The sequence below is a fragment of the Magnolia sinica genome, chromosome 3 (genome assembly GCF_029962835.1).
Source record: "Magnolia sinica isolate HGM2019 chromosome 3, MsV1, whole genome shotgun sequence".
Classification (NCBI taxonomy): domain Eukaryota; kingdom Viridiplantae; phylum Streptophyta; class Magnoliopsida; order Magnoliales; family Magnoliaceae; genus Magnolia; species Magnolia sinica.
The window spans coordinates 90,078,105-90,099,995 of NC_080575.1; the positions used below are offsets into that span (position 1 = coordinate 90,078,105).

Consider the following 21,891-nt stretch of genomic DNA (forward strand, 5'->3'; position numbering starts at 1 on the left):
GCATGTTCTCTATCCTAACTCCTTTCAATCATCCCAAGATTATGAAATCTCTAGTTATCTCATTTTCTTCATGACATTTCTTCTTTTATCATCATATCCTCATTATTATAAACCACCCTTAGATGAAGATTCCCACCGGGTTTACTTCATAACCTAAGGTATCGTACTTGTAATGGTAACAGTAATGGATACTTAGGTATCCTTACTCTGGATTACTCACACGATTATTATGGTCATTGCATTCATGCTCTATAATAAATTTTTCTTTTTCCATTACTCTTTTTTTATTCTTCAATATTTTCTCTTTTAAGCATATATCAATGGTACTAATTTATTCAACCTTGTTTGAATCAAAAGTTATTATTCTAGTTCACATATCATATTCCTCACTTAGTTAACTAAGGTGTATTGTGAATTCAGTACATTAAATTACAACTCACTTTAAACTAGTGATTAGATAATTGAACTCAAGTTTATAATTTTCAGTTATCAGATTTCTGACTACTATCAACCTAGACTAAGTATTAACTTTGCCTTTGGAATTCGCAAAATATCATGTTCACATTCTTGTATATAAAAATATTATTTTGAAAATGTTGAAAAAAAAATCCCTATAAACCTAAAAAAATAAACTTAAACCTAAAAAATAATAAAAATAATAATAAAATAAACTGAAACCCAAAAAAAAAAAAAAAAAAACTTCACATAGATGACTATCCATACCCCCAACCTAAAATCTACATTATCCCCAATGTAATAATAATGTAATGTAGAGAACAATAAAAATAAAAAAAATGATGGATAATACTTGCCATGAAAAACTCACCTGCTATGTGACATTAAAAAGAATTGAATATGATACAAATCTTACATAAATGCTCCGTCAAACTAAGAGCATCAATCTAAATATTCTGGCTCATGAAGAGGGAAGGACTCCTCTCCCAAATAAAAGTTTTCCACATAAGGCTTCAATCTCTGACTATTAACCTTGTACACATTGTCATTACGTGGATTCTCAATTTCAATAGCCCCATGAGTATAAACATTCTTCACAATGAAGAGGCCTGTCCATCTTTATCATAACTTTTCTGGAAAGAACTGGAGACGAGAATTGTACAATAGGACCTTTTGCTGTGGTTCAAAATTCTTCCTCAGGATATTTTTGTCATGAAAAGCTTTGATCCTCTCTTTGTAAATTTTAGAATTTTCATAAGAATCTCTCATCAGCTCCTATAATTCATTCAACTCTAATTTCCATTGTCCACTTGCTTAGTTCATATCAAAGTTTAATTTCTTTATTGCTAAGTAGGCTCTATATTCCAATTCCACAGGCAAGTGGCAAGCCTTCTCATACACCAATATGTATGGAGGCATTCTAATCGGGGTCTTTTAAGCAGTCCTATAAGCCCATAAAGCATCGGATAGTCTAAGGGACCAATCCTTCCTATCTGGCCTTATAATTTTCTCTAAAATGTGTTTGATTTTCCGATTAGAAATCTCAGCTTGTCCACTCGTTTGTGAGTGGTATGGGGTGCTCACTTTATGCTTGATGCCATATTTCTTCATCAAAGCCTCAAATGTCCTATTGCAAAAGTGAGACCCGCTATCACTAATGATGGCCTTTAGAGTTCCAAATCTAGAAAAAATATTTTCCTTGAGGAATCATATAACCACTTTGTTGTCATTGGTCCTACTTGGAACTGGCTCAATCCACTTTGAAACATAGTCCATATCAACCAATATATAAAAAAATCTAAAAGAAGATGAAAATGGGCCTATAAAATCAATACCCCAACAATCAAAATTTTTCAATGATAAAATAGGGGATAAAGGCATCATGTTGCGTCGGGACACTCTTCCCAACCTTTGACATCTATCACAAGCAACACAGAAAGCATGGGTGTCTTTAAACATGATGGGCCAGTAAAAACCACACTGTAGGATTTTTGCAGTGGTTTTCTTAGTAGAAAAATGGCCACCACATGCTTCCATGTGACAAAAAGAAATAACACTCTGAACTTCATCCTCTGGGACACAACGTCTAAAAATTTGATCAGTCCCATATTTATATAAATACGGGTCATCCCAGAAGAAGTTCCTAACCTCGGTTTTAAAACGCTTCCTATTTTGTGACTTCCAATGATATGACATTTTTTCCGTTACAAGATAGTTCACTATATCCGCATACCAAGGTAATTTGGAGATCGCAAATAATTGTTCATCAGGGAAAGTGTCCTAGATATTCATCTCCTTAGTGAAATCATCTAACACCAATCTAGAAAGGTGATTGGCCACTACATTTTCTACTCATTTCTTATCTTTTATCTGTAAGTCAAATTCTTGAAGTAGGAGGATCCATCTCAAAAGTCTCGACTTTGCATCCTTCTTAGATAACAAATATTTTAAAGCCAAGTGGTCCGTGAAAATGACCACTTTAGATCCCAGCAAGTAGGACCTAAACTTATCCAAAGCAAAAACTACTGCAAGTAACTCTTTTTCAATTGTTGAGTAGTTCACTTGGGTCGAGTTTAAAGTTCTACTCGCATAGTAAATAACGTAGGGCCGTTTATCTTTCCTTTGGCTCAAAATAGCCCCTATGGCATAATCACTTGCATCGCACATTAGTTCAAAAGAAAGTGTCCAATCTGGTGGGTGCATGATAGGTGCAGTGGTAAGGGATGATTTAATTTTATTAAAAGCACTTACACACTCATCTGTCCACTTAAATGGAACATCCTTTTGAAGAAGATTAGTCAAGGGTCTAGTAATGGCACTAAAGTCCTTCATGAATCTTTTATAAAAAAAAAAAAAAAAAAAAAACCAGCATGCCCTATAAGTGATCTAATATATCTAACAGTTTGAGGGATAGGTAGATTAGCTATAATGTCAAGTTTTGAGCGATCTACCTCGATTCCATTTTTGGAGATAACATGGCCCAAAACAATTCCCTTTTGAACCATAAAATGACATTTATCCCAATTTAAGACAAGGTGTTTCTCTTCACACCTAGACAAGACAAGAGATAAATTGTTGAGGCATTCCTCAAAGCTACTCCCAAATACAGAGAAGTTGTTCATGAAACCTCGAGAAACTTTCCAACCATATTTGAAAAAATACTTACATATACCATTGGAAAGTTGTGAGAGAGTTACACAATCCAAATGGCATCTGTTTGAAAGCAAATGTGTCAAATGGACAAGTGAACGTGGTTTTCTCTTGGTCTTCCGGGGCTATCTCTATTTGGTTATATCCAGAATATCCATCAAGAAAACTATAGAAGGAGTGACCTGCTACCCTCTCTAAAACTTGATCAATGAATGGTAGAGGGAAATGGTCCTTCTTTGTGACCTGGTTCAATTTTCTATAGTCAATGCAAACACGCCAACCTATGGTGACACGTGTTGGTATGAGTTCATTATTAGAATTCTACACAATAGTTATTCTAAATTTCTTTGGGACTACTTGAGTTGGACTCACCCAAACTATCGGATATTGGGTAGATGATTCCCACTTCCAACAATTTGATCACATCATTTTTTACAACTTCCATCATGTTTGGATTGAGACTCCTTTGAGGTTGTCTAATTGGTTTGGCGTCATCATCGAGGTGGATCCACTGAGTGCATATGGAAGGGCATATACCCTTGATGTCAGAAATGGTCCAGCTCAAGGTTCCTTTGTGGTCCCTTAGAACTTTCAACAATTTAATCTCTTGATCCTTCTCTAAAAATGAAGAGATCACCACAAGATAAGTTTTATTTTCACCTAAGTATACATACTTAAGCTCATTTGGTAGTAGTTTTAAATCAAGCTTTGGAACATTGGTTGGTGATGGCAGAGGTCGCAAGTCCTCGATAGATAAGATTTGAGTGCGAAGTCTCCATTGGTACATACCAATGTCCTGGGTGGTAGTGCTCTCGTTATCATCACAAATTTCAGCAAGCACCTTTTCTAAATCAGAATTTTTCAAGTCTCAAATGACTTGATTCAATTCCTCAGTCAGATTAGGTTCCAAGTCCTCTTCTTCTATCAAGCAGTCCATGAAATTCAACTTATGGATTTCATTATTATCAATGGGCTGCTTACATAGATTGAAAATATTTAGCTCTAGAGTCATGTTACCAAAAGACAAGTTCATCATTCCATTCCTGCAATTTATGATTGCATTTGAAGTTGCTAGGAATGGGCGGCCTAAAATGATGGGAACTTGAGTGCTAGCATTTACACATGGTTCAGTGTCTAGTACAATAAAATCCACGAGGAAGTAGAATTTCTCCACTTGGAGTAGCACGTCCTCTAAAATTTCCCTTGGTACCTTAATAGAGCGGTCAGCGAGTTGGGGTGTAATCGTGGTTGGTTTAAGCTCACCTAACCCTATTTGTTTGTAAACTGAATAAGGTACTAAGTTGACACTTGCACCCAAATCTAACAAAGCATACTCAATTTGTTCACAATAATACAAGGAATAGTGGGACTTCCTAGGTCTTTGTATTTGGGTACAGCCCTTTCTTGAATGATAGCGCTCACTTTCTTAGTAAGAAAGGCCTTTTTGTGCACATTTAATTTCTTCTTTACAGTGCACAAGTCCTTGAGATATTTAGCATATGATGAAATTTTTCTAATGGCATCAAGCAGAGGAATATTGACAGTAACCTTTTGGAGCACATCTAACACCTCTTGATATTTCATGGGGACAGTCGGATTCTGAAGTCTAGATGGGAATGGAACTGGAGGCTCATATGACTTAGTATCTTTATCCTTTTGCTATTGTAGCTCTTTAACCATAGTCGGTTCATCATTTTCTTGAGACGGTGGCTTATCCTCCGGTATTTCTACCGTTGCATTATCTTGTTATCGACCTCTTTTCCACTTCTCAAGGTAATGATGGCTTAACTTGTTCATAATGTAGCTCACTTGGATTTAACTCTCCAATGAAATGTGTGTTTTGAGGGTTTGACACAGGTTGAGAATGAAAGATGCCTTTTTCCCTAGCATTTAGTTGAGTCTCAATCCTAGCCACAGCTGTCTTTAATTCCTGATTTGATTGGATTAGAGACTGATTCATTTGAGCTTGAGAGTTCATGAATGTGGTCAATGCATCCTCCACAGATGATCGCTTTAGCGGGGGCACATATGGTGCATTGTTAGGTGCCCCAAAGAAGTTGTTTTGTGGAGGCATTTGAGGTGCATTGGGTGCATTAGTTTGTGGTCCATTCCTCCAACTAAGATTAGGATGGTTACGCTAATTTGGATTATACGTGTTTCCTATTGGTTGCATAACTGACCTTTGGTAATTATTTATAGCATTTGCTTGATCATGCTCATGCATGATATTTTGTACAACTGAGATTATTGGACAATCATTTGTGTCATGGGCTGTACCACCACAAATACTACAAAAATTACCTAAGGAAGTGTTTACTTTAACCATATCAACCTTCCTAATTTCCAAGGCTTCGACCTTTCAAGCCAATGCAGTGAATTTTGTATTAAGGTCGTCTTCCTCTCTTAGGACATACATCCCCGCTTTCTCTCTAGGAATGGGTCTAGTTTAGTCTGATTTAGCAGAGACATCCCATGTCTGCGTATTCTCTGCTAACATATCTAGAAAATCCCAAGCCTCATTATGATCTTTGTCAAGAAAGGCTCCACCACACATCATCTCTATGAACTGACGGGTATCCATAGTGAGCCCCTTTCGGAAAGCATCAATCACGTGCCATGGTTCATAATTATGATGTGGACAAGTAATTAGAATGTCTTTAAAGTGCTCCCAAGCTTGAAAAAATAGTTCATTCCCCTTTTGGGAGAATGACATGATTTCTTGTTTTAGTGCATTTGTTTTGTGCTCGGGAAAGAACTTTTTCAAAAACTCCCTACTTAAGGCTTACCATGAAGTGATGGTATTAGGTGTTAGAAAGTTGAGCCATGCTTTGGCCCAATCCTTTCGAGAAAATGAGAATAACCTAAGCTTAAGTACATCCCTATTGCCATTTTTTACTTGTAATGTTGTAATTACTTCCTTAAAGTCCTTGAGGTGCAAGTAGGGGATTTCAGAATCTAAGTCATGAAATTTAGGAATCCATTGAATCACACTTGGTTTAAAATCAATGTTCCCTGTGTGAGCAGGGAACACTATGCAAGATGGTAAAGTTCATCTCTCAGGGTGTAGATATTCACGTAAAGTCCGTGGTTGGTTTAACGCATTCCTATGAACTTCATTTTCATCCTCAAGAGGAGGATTAGGTTGATTTTCTCTGTTTTGATTTATAGTTGGATCTGGCATATTTGGATTTGGATTATTAACTGGGTCTGTCATGGAATCCAAGTGATGTTGAGTGCCTCTTCTAAGTGAATGATAAAGGCCCGGAACTAGTCCGCCTCCGGAGGAGAGTTGATTGTTTTGATCCCTACTCCAACGGGACATAAACCATCCACACCACACAACAAATACCACTAATTCAAATAGCAAGTATGATACTTAAAATAAAAATAAAAACTTAACCAACAACCCAGGCGGCAGGGCCGACCATGAGGGTTCAGTCCACAAAGTAAAATAAATCAACAACTCAGGCGGCATGGCCGACCATGAGGGTTCAATCCATAAAAAAATAAAAATAAATAAATAAAAGTAAAACTAATATAAAAATTAAACTATGCTAATCTAGAAAATAGATTCAGCGGATGATCTTTGTGATCAAACAGCAACAGTAGGACAACCATAGCACTTGGGTGATAAAATCCCAAGTAGGACAATCTTATGTCATAGTTAGTGCTTGAAAGACCCAACTGAATTTATTTTCAAAGAAAAAAGAAAAAAGAAAAAAAATCTACAGAAAATTTGGAGGGTTTAGAAGAAAATTTACCTTAGAAGAAAACTTACCTTAGCTATCTAGCACAGATCTGATCTATCTCAGTCTCTCCCTGGCAACGGCGCCAAAAACTTGATTGCTTGCCTCCAAGTGCAGAAGTTCGTAAATAGTATCCCGTGAATACAGGGTCAATCCCACAGGGAGATGAATTGTGAGAAGAAAAAAAATTAAATGCAAAACAAACTAAGTAATAAAAATTAATTTGATGATTTGATTTTGGGATTTTTGAATGAATGTAATTCAACTGAATAAAATAACACCCAAGCTTCAAAGTTCCAAACATAAGTTAATGTTCCAAAATCATGATGACTTGGAAAACACAACTACGATCTGAGCACTATGGTTAGCCTAATCGGAAAATAAAACAGTTTAAATATTTTAATAAATGATATAAAAGATTAGAAAATAATGAATTTGCACCATTAACATATATTCTCAAGCGCCAGTGATTTTAAGTATTCAATATCTATAGGATAATTAATATTAAAGACATATAACAGGTTGAGAACCTCTCCTATCTAGGAAATCTGATTAATCTAGGGTAAGCCTATCCATCAATGTGAATCTCATATGATGGAAACATATGGATCTTACAAAAGGATAAAAAATAAAACCTAAATAATAAATAACATGCATACACCATTCTTCTCATCATTAAAACAATCAATCATCATAATCTTAAAAAATTATTAAACCCATGTGCTTCCCTTCTAACTTGGGTTAGAAGGAACTTAGAAAAACATAATTAAATTGCAAAAATAAAAAGCAACAAGAAAGAAAGAAAAAAAAAATGCAAATAGAAAATATCTAAAATAAAAATTTAAAATTTTAAAAAAAAAACAACTTATAAAGCTTTAATAAAACTAAAAACTCTTTAAAAAAAACCCTAAATATTGCTTTTGGATGCCTTCAATAATGTTTAGGAATGCCGTAGAAAGCCCTATTTATAAGTAGAGAACTCCAATTTTCGTACAAAGTTGAAAAACCCTAGAAACCGCCTCAAATATACGTATTTTCTCAAAATAGACTTCTCACTACATAGTTCGTTTAAAACAGACTTCCTGCTGCGCAGTTTTTCAAAATAGACTTCAGAGCTTTAGAATATACTTTTTAGGACGATTTCAAGATTCTTCACTTCAAATCTTCAATTCTTTTCATTCCTCACTTAGTTTTCTTGGATCTTTGGCATGTGAATTCCCTTTTCCCACTTTAAAAAAAATTTTCGCCCTAAAAGTCGATTTTTAGCTAAATACATTTAGCGACGAAAATTTTCGTCGCTAATTTCGTCGCTAAAAGACCGATGTGCATGGATTTTAACGATGAAAAATTCAAATCGTCGCTAAAGCAAGATTTTTAGCGACGAAAATTTTCATCGCTAAAAAAACTGTACAAGACTTTTAGCAGTGAAAATTTTCGCTGCTAAAAATTCGTTACTTTTAGCAACGAAAGGTTTCGTCGCCAAAAAAACTGTACAAGACTTTTAGCAGCGAAACTTTTCGCTGCTAAAAGTATTATTCAGTTTTTAGCGACGAATATTTTCGTCGCAAAAAACATATACAAGACTTTTAGCGAAGAAAATTTTCGTCGCAAAAAAAACTGTACAAGACTTTTAACAGCAAAAATTTTCGATGCTAAAAGTAGTTCAGTTCTTAGCGACGAATATTTTCGTCACAAAAAAAACTATACAAGACTTTTAGTAGCGAAAAATTTCACTGCTAAAAATTCGTTCCTTTCTAGCGACGATAATTTTCGTCGCAAAAAAAACTGTACAAGACATTTAGCAGCGAGAATTTTCGCTGCTAAAAGTAGTTCAGTTTTTTGCGACGATAATTTTCGTCAAAAAAAAAAACTATACAAGACTTTTAGCAGCGAAAAGTTTCGTTGCTAAAAATTCGTTCCTTTCTAGCAACGATAATTTTCGTCGATAAAAAACCTTTACATGACCTTTAGCAGCGAAAGTTTTCGCTGCCAAAAAATTTGTTACACCTTTAGCAACGAAAACTTTCATCGCTAAAAAACTTTACAAGCCTTTTTAGCAACAAAGATTTTCGTTGCTGAAAATAAATTATAATACTTTTAGCTACGAAAATTTTCGTTGCTAAAAGTCTTTTTTTTTTAAATATATACCTCTTAAAATTCCGCACAAAATTCCTGATATACACCTCTTAACAATATATTTCATCATATTCATCCTGATATACACCGATAATATATATATATAAATATATATATATATATATATATATATATATATATATATATATATATATATATATATTTCATCATATTCACATTCACATCCATCTAATTAAATTAACCCAAACCCAAACATAAACTACATTCATCCAAACACAAACAATATTATCCGCATCATATTCATTCAAAACTTAACATAATAAATAAATATATAAAAAAATCACACAGATGAAGGCGGAGGCGCTGGGCATCAGTGGGTAAGCGTGCAGCGATAACCTGAAACATCTCCATCATCCGTCGCTCATGCTCCACCCGCATCTCCTCCATCCTCCTCTCTTGCTCCTCCCTCTGCCTCGCCAGCTGATCGTCCATCCTCCTCTCCTGCTCCTCCCTCTGCCTCGTCTGCTCCTCCCTCTGTCTGTCCAGCTGATCAACCTGTAGCTGCTGAACCTCTCTCTCTGCAGTATCAGCTCGGCGTACGGCGCTGTCGCCAACGACGATGGATCGGCTAGAGGCAGCTCTAGCGGGTGCCATGAGTTTGGCACCATGGCCAAACCCACGCACATATCCAGAACGGGTGCCAAGCACCTGACTCAGGATCTCTGGCTCACTCCGCTGAGTACCATCGGGAGTGGGCTAACTGCGTAAGGTGTTCATCTCCTCCTGTAATGAAAACATATGAATTTTCATAATAAATGACATTATTATAATTTAATGCAAATAAATTTTACAATGTAAGGATCTTTATCCAAATCTCGCTGGCTCTAGGATGTACCCAAGATCCTGTTGTCTGCCGACAGTGAGTCCCTTTGTAGAAGTCTACTGGTCCGGGCTCCTGGCCAGTGACGGAATCTCACTGCGCAATCGAAAAGACAATAGAATTAATATAAATGCATGGAAAGAATATATAAACGTAATAATTGCCAGTACTTTCTTATCATGTCGTGACGGAGTCGTACAAATGACTTTGAACCAACTACGTGGTTCACTTCTAACTTTTCTCTATTGTCAGAATTTATTTTGCTCCCCTTCTGAACACGTTATTCAAAATACATTGTTATTAATTACGAATTTAATTATTACGTTAAGATATCATAAATATGTAAATATTACCTGAAAAGAATCAGACGAAAACCTATCGCAGAGTATCTGCCAGTCCTCATCGGTCACGTGCAGCGGTGCGAACTGTACGGCCTCCTCGTGGCTCATGCACTGCTTGTATTGCCGGTGTAACTTACTGCGATAATCCTTGAACCGCTCCTTCATCATGTCGTTGACGGCATGGGAGATGTGCGGAACACTCAAATCCAAGTCAAATTTATCCTACAGTTTCGTAAATAATAGATTAAGATGGTAAACTTATTAAGAAAATAACTTAACTATAAATGAACTTTTATAAAATAAATTTTAATTTACTAAAATTTACCTGAAGGCGCTGACGGATAAGCTGCCGCACATCATCTGTCACGTCTCCCCAACAGGGAGTGGTAGGGGGATCAGAGATCGGCATAAGACACCAACTTCTGACATAAACAACATGGCATTGTTCCCAACAAGTCTAATGCAGTCCTGTGGGAACTCTACCGTCACCCTACCCTCACACGTAAGTCGCTCTAAAAACAACCCACGCGTGGGTCCACGTCCTCGTCGGCTAGTCGACGACGCTGTTGCAAAAGAAATATAAAAGTCTAAACATAAACAGAAATCATTAAAAAAAATATATGCCTAAACTTACATGCAGTGCCCGGTGTATGCGCGACTGAAGGATCAGACGCCTGCGATGCAACATGTGACGGCGATGCTGGCTCCGTCACTTCACGAGTAGAAGGGGTAGATCCAGTGCGCGAACGACGTACTCTCCCACCTGGTGCCATCACTGAATATGTGCGAGCTACGAACTTATAAATTTAAACAATGTCAATACAAGTGGAATATACTAAAACATTGTACAAGTAGTGTTGACGGTACAATGCATGTGTTTATGCTTAGATAGATGATTAAAATATGATTAGACCATTATACTATAATGCAAGTATAATATAATAAAACTGTAAACTTTAATTTATAATCATTGAAAATTCCATTATACATTGTCATTCTATATTAAATACACATATTTCGTTGTAATACGAAACAACTTTGAGGTAAACTATCCGAAGTACTCCTTGCGTAAGCTATCGTATGCTTTAGAAGCATATGTCATTTCATGCGAAGCACTCGACATATTTACAGCCAACATGTCAGTCACAATAGGAGATATCTGGTCTCTTGAAACTCCATTCAGATGTGCAAGTGACAGAGTCACATCTTCCATATCTCGTTTCCCGCGGTTATATATCTCCATCAGCCCTGAAATTTCTTTGAGATATCATAATCTTTCATCTGAATCATCGTCGATATATTCCTCTACACTCATCGACCAGACCGGGTATCTCTATGGCCCTACCGGAAGAAGATAGGACCGAAACATCCATCTGCAACAGCTGATGAAGTATGCTGCGTGATTCTCCTATGCTCCGGTTTAAGGAGGACATGATCAGAAATTGACTCAACTGCAAATGTGGATTATAAACAAGTCAATAAAAAGAATTAATCATGACTTGTAATTTTCACGTATACATGGAATACATAAATTATTCGAATTGAAAAATGACATATAAATCATGTGTACATTTAATAATCGTCGTCTGTATCACTATCGCTTAGAGCTATTTCTTCACCATCACTATCACTGATCAGTATTTCATCCTCATTGTCCGTAATGTCGTCATCAATGAAACCGCTATCATTTGTAACAATATCACGTATTATTGAGGCATCAACATGATCAGGTGGCACATCATCTCTATCTAATTGCACCACATCAATATCAACACTTGAATCAGTCCCTGTATCCCTAGATGGCATGTCTTCTTGATATGCTTCTTCAACCCTAAACGTGTCATTTCTCCTATCCTCGCTATCTTCAACTTCTGGTATGGGAACGTCAAATACGTTCCTGGGCTTTATTTTCTGCACCACGTGCCAAGAGCCGCCTAACTTGGTATCAGTGAGATAAAATACTTGTTCGGCTTGGCTGGCGAGGACAAATGGGTCGTCCTTAAACCACTTCCGAGATAAATTTACGCTCGTAAAGTAGTTGTCAGTCTGTATTCCCAACTTCTTATTTTCAATGTCCCACCAATCACATCTAAATAAGTACACCCGCTTTCTCATACAATAACTCAGCTCAATAATATCTGTCAAAATGCCATAAAAGTCAATTTCATCCTCCTCATTTGTTCCTTTCACAACCACCCCACTATTTTGTGTGGTCCTGTACTTTTCACGTTCTTCGGTGTGGAATCGAATCCCGTTTACAATATAACCTGTATATCTAGATACACGTCTATCAGGGCCACATGCCAGTGAGTATAATGCATCAGACGCATCCGCAGAGTTGCTTGTGCACAACGACTTCATCTATTATCATGTACAGAATATAATTGTTTAGGAATTTTCATAAGTTGAAATAATGTGCAATACAACGAAAATGCTAAGTGTGGTGAGATACAATGTGAAATCTTACACGTTTGGCGAACCATTCTGGAAACTGATCCTGATGCATTCGATCATAATTTGTGGAGAATTTGGACTTCATCTCGTCTATGTGTTCGCTACACATAAATGGCACGTCATCTGTAAGAAACATTAAGATCATCGTATGTAGAGAAAATAATAATCGAGGGAAGACTTACTCTAAGTACGACTCTATTTCTTCACAATTATGCAACACATACCACCGCGCCTTTGCTAGATCCCCAAGGTCCATATCCTGAAACGTCGGGGATCCTAAAGGACGAACGTTATGTGCAAATATAGATATGAGTCCTTGTTCATGCTCCTGCCCTTCATCAGCATTCCGATCTTCTCGATTGAATCTAGTCTCTATGTCACGAAGATACATGAAGCAAAATGTAAGGCACTCATTATCAATGTACGCTTCAGCTATCGACCCTTCCAATCGTGCCTTATTCCTCACAAATCGTTTCAGTGTGTGGAGGTATCTATATACAAAACCACTATGTTATACATATGAAAACATGGATATATGTAGTTTATGGAATGAATAAAAATTTTAATAGGTTCTACCACCTTTCGATTGGATACATCTAGCGATATTGTACTTGGCCTGCAAGCTTCGCCTCGTGCGGTAAGTGAATAGCTAGGTGTACCATGACATCGAAAAACGCAGGTAGAAATATTCTTTCAAGTTTGCAAAGGATTATGGCAATGTCCCTCTCCAGTCGTTTAATAACATCTACATTCAACGATTTCGAACACAAATCCTTAAAGAATATACCCAACTCAATCAGCGCCGCACTGATATCCTTGCTCAGGAATCCACGAATCGCAACCAGCAGTAGGCATTGCAGAAGGACGTGACAATCATGACTTTTCATTCCTGTTACCTTACAATCCGTAACGTTTACGCGCCGAGATATGTTTGACGCATACCCATCGGGAAACTTCACCGATCTCAACCATTCACATAAACGTTTTCTCTCTAGTTTTGTCAACGTGTAGCAGGCTGCTGGTATAGTATACGAATTTCCATGTGGCTGCAAGTGCAACTCTTTCCTTAAACCCATTTCTTGTAGATCCAATCGAGCCTTGAAACTGTCTTTTGTTTTCTTCTCTATGTTCATCAATGTTCCGAAGACATTGTCACATATATTTTTCTCAATATGCATGACATCCAAGTTGTGTCGCAATTTCAGATCACTCCAATAAGGCAACTCAAAAAAGATGCTCTTTTTCCTCCAGTTATAGTCCAAAACTGTACATTTCCTCTTCTTCAAGTGCGATGCCTTACCAAATTTAACTTCTCCAATGTTACTCAGTTGTTGCATCACATCTTCTCCAGATAGCTCTTTCGGGGGTGGCCTATGATCTTGTTTGCCATCAAAGATCATTGTCTTCCTGCGCCAACTATGATCGCTCGGAAGGAAGCGACGATGGCCCATATAACACGTTTTTCTACCATGCTTCAATGACAATGAACAAGTCTCAATACCACATGTAGGACAAGCCAACTTGCCCTTCGTGCTCCACCCAGACAAATTTTCATACGTGGAAGAGTCATTTATTGTCCACAAGACCGTTGCATGCAATCGAAATGTCTGTCCTACAAATGTGTCATACGTTTGTACACCTTGACTCCACAACTCGTTTAACTCATCTACTAACGGTCGCAAATACACATCAATGTCATTCCCAGGTGACCTGGGTCTAAGAATAAGCGATGACATCATGAAAGATGACTCCTTCATACACAACCAAGGAGGTAAATTGTAGGGCATAAGTACCACTGGCCACATACTGTACGAACTACTCATGTTACTAAATGGATTAAAACCATCACTTGCAAGACCCAGTCGAACATTGCGAGAATCTTCTGCAAACCAGTCATGTTGCTTGTCAAAATTTTGCCAGGCTTCAGAGTCCGCAGGGTGTCTCACTGTACTATCATCATGAACGCGTTTCTCCTTATGCCACCTCATATCTTCAGCCGTCTTATGAGACATAAACAATCTTTGCAGTCTGGGTTTCAATGGAAAGTACCTTAACACCTTTTGCGGGATTTTCTTACCCCTGGCTTTGTCATGCTTCCACCTTGACTCTCCACATAAATGACACTCTTCAGCCTTATTATGCTCTTTCCGATATAATAAACAATCATTTATACATGCATGTATGCATTCATAACCAAGGCCCAAGTCTCGCATCAAGGATTTTGCCTCATAATAAGACTTAGGCAATGTCTCACCGTCCGGTAACGCTTCTTTCAACAACTCAAGCAACATGTCGAACAATTTGTTACTCCAACGATTTATTGTCTTCGAATGAAGTAACTTTGCAAGAAAATTCAATTTGGAGAAGTTCTCACACCCCGGATAAAGTGAACGTTGCGCATCCCTCAATAACCTACTAAACTTTTTTAATTCGACATCACCCATTAGAGGAATATCTTAGCTACTGCTTGTCGCTGCAAAATCAGTATCCGCAGTTATTCTCCTGAACACATCCCCTATGATATCTTGCATTTCATCAACATCTTCATCCTCGTCATCCAATACAATTGGTTCAGCAAGGACTTCAGTGGGCTCAACTCTATGGGTCATATCTTCACCATGATAGATCCACCAAGTGTAACCCTGATCAATCCCAACTATGAACAAATCGTCCTCTACTTTGTCTAAAGTCTTATATATCATGTTCCTGCATTTTCGACATGGACACCTAATCCTATTCCTTGAATCTGCCCGATTTCACACAAATTCCATGAACTCTTGAACCCCTTGTTTATACTCTGGGCCAAACCAATTCTCAGCTCGCATCCAACTCTTATCCATGTCTACAATGAAAAGACCAAAGTCAGTTTACGGAAATAGCTTTAAGATTAGGCTAGGTTATAAGTTTAGGTTATAGGTTATAGGTTATATGTTATATGTTATATGTTTAGGATTTGAGTATAAGTTTAGATTTAGGTTATAAGTTTAGGTTATAGGTTAAGGTTTACGTTATAAGTTTAGGTTAAGGTTGTAAGTATAGATTATAGGTTAAGGTTTAGGTTTAGGTTATAGGTATAGGTTTAGGTTATAAGTGTAGGTTATAGGTTTAGGGAAAAGTAGGTTATAGGTTTAAGGAAAAGTTAGGTTTAGGTTATAGGTTTTGAGATTTGAGAATAGGTTTAGGTTGGATTATAGGTTAAGGTTTAGAGATTTGAATTTAAGTTAATGTTTAAATTTAAGTTAAGTTTAGGTTAAGGTTATAAGTAGAGATTATAAGTTATAGGTTAAAGTCTAGGTTTAGGTTATAAGTATAAGTTTTGAAATTTAAGAATAGATTTAGGTTAAGGTTATAAGTCTAGGTTTAGGTTATAAGTTAAGGTTTAGGTTTAGGTTTAGGTTATAGGTTATAAGTATAGGTTATAGGTTAAGGTTAAAGTCTAGGTTTAGGTTATAGGTTAAGGTTTTGGAATTTGAGAATAGGTTTAGGTTAAAGTTATAAGTATGGGTTATAGGTTAAGGTTTAGGTTTAGGAAATCGGGTTCGGGTTCGGGTTCGGGATCGGAAAATTGGGTCCAAATGGCCAGGCCCTTCCAATGCTGTCCATAAGAAATGGACAGCTTCATCATGGTCATAACAGCAGTTCTCACCTTCCAAAGAACCCGCTCATCCGGATAGCTCCGACGCACATCTGGGTCTGCTCTATTAATTTCGAGTAAATAAAAAGACACGACATGTCCAAATGGTCACGCCCCTCCAATGTTGTCCATAGGAAATGGACAACTTCATCATGGTCATAATAACAGTTCCCACCTTCCGGAGATCCCCATGCCTCATATTCTCATTTAAACGTCCACGCCGGGTCTGCTCCATCAATTCTAAGCTAATACAATTAAATCCTAAATTAGTTACTCATCCAAGGTTGGATAGATTATAATACTTTCATATTCTCATTTAAACGTACACGCCAAAAATCCGGCAGCATCTCCCCATGCCTCTCCAGATAAGTTGATCTTACGTTACATTCCGATGTCAAATATCTAAAATAATGTAAAGATATTTGGCATTGGATACAGAACGGAAGAAACATATCTAGAGAGAAACGAGGAGATGGACCGCGGATCAAGCATGAACATTTAAATAGATTATATGAAAGCATACTATCCATCTAACCTTGAACTGTCCAAAATGGGACAATTTGAGCGATTTCTATGCCACCAAAAACACACCATATCTATGTATAGCCACATAGAAATCCTCAAACGAGTAACTAATTATCTAACTTACAAATCTATAAATTATAAGTCACAACTATAAACTGTAATATGAATAATTTATGATAAGAAAATGATATATGAATAATTTATCCTAAAAATATTCTGCTACAAGAAATACATTCTTCATATCAACAATAGCCGAATGAAAAATAATGTAAATTCAAATTTAGATACAAAGCAAATCCATATTAGTCAAATTAAACAATCAATTTCGAACTACGTCACAAGTATTAGAAAACATATCTCATGCCAAACGCAAATGCTAAGTTAGTTGTTAAGAATTCAATATTTGCACATCCAATGCATGCATGACACTAAATTTTTTATTAAGCAGTCTGTGGTTAATTTGTGTTTATATGTTATGTCATGTGTACAATTGGAGTATATGTGTATGGGTGTCATATTCCAAGTGGACAAGTGGACTGATTTAAGCAATAGAAACAAACACATGTTCTAGTGGGCTGATATTTGCATCATTACCACACATCCAAGTGGATTGATTTAAGCATCATAAACACATGTTCCTAGATTCTACATAAAAACCCTTTGGCAGCATATTTGAAAATGTTCCAAGTAGTGTGGATAAATCTATACTCCTTAATTGTGAGATTTGGAAGTAATGGCTTCCATGATAAATGCAGACTAACATGGCTTCGAATATGAACAAAATCCATAAATTGTGACCCAACAAAATACAGCCACAATAAAGTAAGAAGTCATGCATTAACTAGTTTATAAATTATTTGCCACAATAAAGTAAGCATGTGATTATTTTTCTGAAATGAGTATGGAAAATGCACACACTCGAATTCACACATGAAAATGAATTTACCTTGCTCTTCTGTTTTGGAACCAGACCTCCACATCCTAGGTCTTAGATTCAGTTGTTTTGCCAACACAAGCTTTTGCTTCTGTTTCCCATTAAAATGAAGAAAATGTAATTTTGTTAGAAAAGAAAATTAAAAATAAAAAAGCAGTATTAGAGATGAAAAATAATAGGATGGTCCACCAGGTTTGTCGGACCTGGCGCCACCTTGGGTATCGTCTTGCCTCAATCTTGAATTGAGAGAGATTCAAGATAAAGAAGTCTAGAACAAAGAAAGTTCATATGTCAGGCTTTCAGTTTGCACGATTGTGCTAGCCCATGGTTCAGTGATCCAAGCCATTGATATTGTTTGGCCGACTGTCCGTGGCCAATGCACCTAAAATCTCTCACACAGGAAGATGAAATCATGATCCTTCAATAGGTTAAGGATGCTTTTGATGATATTTGGTGCAACCAAAGACCCTGTTAAGAAAGATAATGCAGCAATAATTCATGCTTCACATTGAAAAAAGGCTAAACAATCTGCTTTTGATGATATTGTTGCTGTTCTCAATACTGACTAGCAGTGCCAAACTGGATTGGACTCTACCGAGTCCAAGTTGACTCGGACGAGTCATATATCCACATAATACCATACACAGCAACAGCCCTAAATCATTGGCCCAAATGAATTCAAGGAAATTCGAGGAAATCAAGTTTGCCGCTGTTTGTTTGTTTGTTTGATTGATTGTGGTTTTTTCTTTTTTTTTTTTCTTTTTTTTAAGTGTGGGATAAAAAGAAGAAGAAGAAGAAGCTCTAGCAGATGAAATGTATTTGGGTCATTTCACCCTCTCAAGATGGTCATTTAGAGACTTGAAATTAGCTTGGAATTTTTTGACAAATCAGAATTTTCATATGCTGATAGTGTTCATAGACATGCAATAAAAAATAATGCTAATTTGTTACGTGTTGTTTAACTACTCAGGTATTCCAAATCAACAGTTTAGAGGAATGTTTCATTCTTCATTTGCAAACCCTTTATCTTCCATATGGGTAAAAGCAAATGCAAGCATCATAGAAAGGGGGTGTCATGTTCACAGGTAAACAAAGAATTGAGACATTCTTCCTACAAAAGATCAATATTCTGATTTCATATTCAACTATTTCTTTGAGAAGTGTTTTTCTCTAAGACGTATGTTTATGCTAATAATATTTTGCTGACATATGGATCAATTTCTTATACCATTGTTGACTGTGTTCTTTTTCATGTTTTGTTGCCTTTGTACTTTTCAATGGTATTTATCTTCCTTTAGGGGCTGTTTTGGGTGAGGAATTTTGGAAATCCACAGATTTAATATTTTCCTGTTTGTTTTTGGTTGGGGATTTGCCAAATTTGTGGATTTCCCAAATCCAATACCCCCATAAATCCATGGATTTCGGTCACACCCAAATCTCTGAAAAAACTAAAAGACTTCTCAAATCCACAAAACGAGAGATTCCTCCAAGAGCAAGAAAAGCTAAGCCTTTGCAATAAATGCTTCACCATTGCAGTAATTGCTCCCTGAATCTATGGATTTGTAACTTGATTACCAAACAAGGGACTTTAGGATTTGATAAATCCAAATCGAATGCAAATCCATGAATTCGACAAGATTTACTATATCCATATTCTCATTTCCCTAATCCCAAACATGCCTAGAATGGAATGTGATTATTCTCTGTCCTGTCAATAAAAAAAATAAAATGTAGTGAACTGTATGATCAAACAGGCACTATTATTGCAGTGAATTGAATGATTTACTTCTTATTTTTGCTCCCAGTTTGTGAAGTTCTGATACTTCATTGATGAGAATGGTAGTTAGACCACCAGTTTGAAAAAAAGAAAAGAAGGAATTGTAGGTAGTGTAAGATGTAACAGTTGATGACACATCTAACTTACCAATAACAGTTATTTTTTAGGTGCTCGACAGTCACAGAAGCTACAGATGAGTCTTTTCCTGAAGTAGATTTTTTGACATTCATCGAGTCCACTCTTGATGAGGTTGAAGGTAGTCTCCTTGAATGTAACTTTTTAATATTTATTAGTTATTACCAGTTAGGTAAGATTCCTTAATGGCTGTTAATTAGGCTGATTGGTGACTATATGTCCCTGGTTAGCTCTTTCTTAGAGATTAGTGGGCAGTTATTATCAAGTTATAAACTGAGAGAAAGGTTCCACTGCTTAATGCTAATATAAAAGTTAGTCGCCTGGCACTCGATTTCAATGCACAACTAAAATGCTGCACATGAATGAGATCCAGTGTTCATCAGTTTGTCTTTGGTGGACCACGTGTGAAAAATCCATTTAGGCAGCTTCGGCCTGGCCAATTTTGTTTTAGGGATCCTTTTTTTTTTTTTTCTGATTTTGAGCTTAGCCATTGAGATGTAGCCTGGCATTGAATTTGGGCAAGTATTTGGGGTTGGATATACCTGTAAACACCCCCACTCAGGGCAGACAAGTTGATCAAAGCACAATGGGATCCCTAAAAACTATCCCAATCCAGGGCCCATTAGCTCTAGGACCATAATAAAATGCAAAATAAACAAGTCAAGTTGAGATCTGGCTCTTTCATCAAAATGTAAAGTTGACTGATCCATGCAGCGAGATAATAACCAATAGTGTGAATTGAAAGAAGGGACCTAGGTGAGAAATTGAATAAAATTAAAGCAGAGAGTTAACAGAGAGCCACTTCAACCATCTCTCTTTGGACAGTGGCCTCACCATCTTTCACTCTCAGTGTTTGCAATACCACAAAATAAAAGGCGGTTGCTAGAAATACTGTCAACAGGTAAAAAATGCCATCTAGTTGACAACTAGGCAGTTTCTTCCTAGATTCTCTCCATATTCTCATGTGATTAGATTCAACGGCCACTCCAATCACCAACAAGACCTCAGCAACTCCAAAACAAACTCTGCAATTGCACCAAAACACTTATGTTGTGTTTGGATGCACAATTGATTTGAAATTTGAACATTCAGTTTCATCTAAGAGGAACAGACAGATAAACAGTGTTTCCAAGCATTCACAATGAACAACTATACCTAAAATTGCACTTCAGGTTTTTTTTTTCCTTTTCTTTTTCAAGTCCAACTTAGAAGTAATGTCATTGCATGTTGGTGCAAGATTCTCAATATGAATGATAAGGAAATTCCAGTTTCCATATTTCCACACTATCAGTCTCTAAATTGTAATTCAATTTGATAGTGCATCCAAACGCATCCTTTGACATCATTATTAGTATTAGTAATGAGAAGATAAAGAGAATGATTCACTAGAACAGGACTTCACACATGCCAATGTTTCAAGTTTTTTCAATCCTGGCTGTTCATCAGCTCGACGTCCCCACTGAGTATGTGTGACTGCCCTAAAATAGGACCAATCAGGTCATCAAGTGGGTCACAAGAATATGGAAAAATTGGGAAGTTAAAATTGTGTGTGTGTGTGTGTCCGAATACAAGCTGCCAATTATAACCGACAATTTGGAATCACCTTGATTTGTGATTTGAACTCCAATGCATTCCAAATACAAGCTCCCAAACAAAGCCTAATTCACACTCGTCCCCTGCGTACAGGAAGTTTGTGGATCTCCTTTCAAGGGACTAGTAGTTCACATGCCTCGATGTGAGACATGGTTCAAGATCCAAGCCCCTAACAGGTGGGCCCTGCCATTTTGATGCCATTGCCCCAAAACAGGTTGGTGGGACCTGTGTACGATTCATTTTGGAAACGTGCAGCCCTGTTAAGCAGACTACGGATTGTTAGGCCAGGGCGTGTAGAAAGCGTTGCCCACTTGATGAGCAGCATGGATCTTATGATGTGATCCATGAGATTTTGAAATGGAAGTCTTGTCAGCAAAAATGATAGCATGGGCAGAAATAGGAAAAGCATCTTCTCAAGCCAAACAAGATGTTGCTAACAGTAAATAAGCGACGAAGATCCAGTCATTGTCTACACATATACAGCAGAAAAGAGCTCCAAGAACCACACACACACAGAGAGAGAGAGAGAGACGAACCTTGTCTTCTACTTTCTTCTTTTGCTTCCTCTGCTTGAAGGGCTTGAGATAGAAAGGGAAAGGAGATCGGGACGAAGATCGAGAGAGAGAGAGAGAGAGAGAGAGAGAGAGAGAGAGAGAGAGAGAGAGAGAGA

General features: G+C 37.0%; 2 long non-coding RNA genes across 3 annotated transcripts; both read right to left on the minus strand.

The window, feature by feature from the left end:
- Nucleotides 1-9,320: 9,320 nt before the first annotated feature.
- LOC131240201 (uncharacterized) lies at nucleotides 9,321-21,872 on the minus strand. Of its 2 annotated transcripts, none has more exons than XR_009168652.1 (3): nucleotides 21,758-21,872; nucleotides 10,804-10,966; nucleotides 9,321-9,461 (listed from the first exon to the last, which is right to left on the minus strand). It is a non-coding gene; the product is annotated as an uncharacterized LOC131240201 (long non-coding RNA). The 2 variants fall into 2 exon arrangements; XR_009168651.1 differs by lacking the exon at nucleotides 9,321-9,461 and adding an exon at nucleotides 10,565-10,732.
- Nucleotides 9,508-10,379, minus strand: LOC131240200 (uncharacterized). Its single transcript, XR_009168650.1, has 3 exons — nucleotides 10,182-10,379; nucleotides 9,800-9,924; nucleotides 9,508-9,731 (listed from the first exon to the last, which is right to left on the minus strand). It is a non-coding gene; the product is annotated as an uncharacterized LOC131240200 (long non-coding RNA).
- Nucleotides 21,873-21,891: the final 19 nt, after the last annotated feature.